Source organism: Oncorhynchus mykiss, chromosome 2, assembly GCF_057628025.1.
Source record: "Oncorhynchus mykiss isolate SJ-2025 chromosome 2, ASM5762802v1, whole genome shotgun sequence".
NCBI classification, from domain to species: Eukaryota; Metazoa; Chordata; class Actinopteri; order Salmoniformes; family Salmonidae; genus Oncorhynchus; species Oncorhynchus mykiss.
In genome coordinates, this window is record NC_143023.1 from 4,574,016 (window position 1) to 4,575,000 (window position 985).

The 985-nt window shown below is 35.5% G+C and overlaps 1 protein-coding gene across 2 annotated transcripts in view; it reads right to left on the reverse strand.

Moving 5' to 3' along the window:
• Positions 1 to 338: 338 nt before the first annotated feature.
• LOC110514058 (transmembrane protein 65) overlaps positions 339 to 985 on the reverse strand; it is an 83,628-nt gene continuing 82,981 nt past the window's right edge. For both annotated transcript variants that reach the window (XM_036935266.2, XM_090216238.1), the window contains one exon: positions 339 to 985. This exon is cut by the window's right edge and continues 8,647 nt beyond it. The gene's annotated coding sequence lies outside the window, so the exon portion shown is untranslated.

Genomic DNA, 985 nt, shown 5'->3' on the forward strand with positions numbered 1-985 from the left:
TACAGGACTCAGCCAGGACTGGTTTTACAGGACTCAGCCAGGACTGCTTTTACAGTAAAGCTAGTGAAGTTCATAAACGTACAACAACAACAACAACAACAACAACAATAACAAATAATAATCTGTTTTTGGGTGAATTGTTTGTAGAAATGAAACATTTGATTGTTGTCAACATTCCCAAAATAAAACAGATAACAGTGTTTCTGTTATGAAACGTAGAACATTAAGTAAGAACAGACACATCTAATGATGAAATCACTCGTCTGAACAACAACAATAAGGTTGACATGTTGTGTGTATAGAATACAGAGGCACAGTCATGTCATGACACCAAATAGGGAGTTTGAAGATGTTTATTGCCACTAAATAATGAAACGACTTAGTCCCCCCCCCCCCCTCCTAATAAACCTGCTGTTATGTGCTCTACTGTTGTATTTACAGATATATACTAAAAGTCCAACATTTCACTCAGCCTAACAATTAAAATTCTGAATTAGTTTCATGATTAGCATGCAGCTATGGCGTTATCGAGTTATCCGCCAAAAAAACAAAACAGAGCATTTCCATTGGAATGATGGGAGCAGATGTTTTTCGTATTCAAAATGGAGGAGGTTGTTTGTGACCGTGTGACATGAGCAGCTTCTTCCTTCTACAGTACATGCAAAAAAAAGGATATATTCAGCATTTCAGGGACAATCTGCCTCACAACGTAACAAAATAAATCATTACTGAATACCTTTTTCCTACTTAACACAGACCCTTCAATCGCTATGTAGGATCGAAAATAATCTGTATCAAATAAATAAAATCCAAAATCATGCCAATATAAAAATGTAATTTAAAAACAACAACATTTTAAATGCTCAGTTCTACATCAGAGTGTTTCAACAACTGAGTTGGTCTTCTTCTACAGAAACTACAATGACAATCAGACCTTCGTTTAGTTGAAACTCATTAAGAACGACCGAACACAAAGGGATAAGAT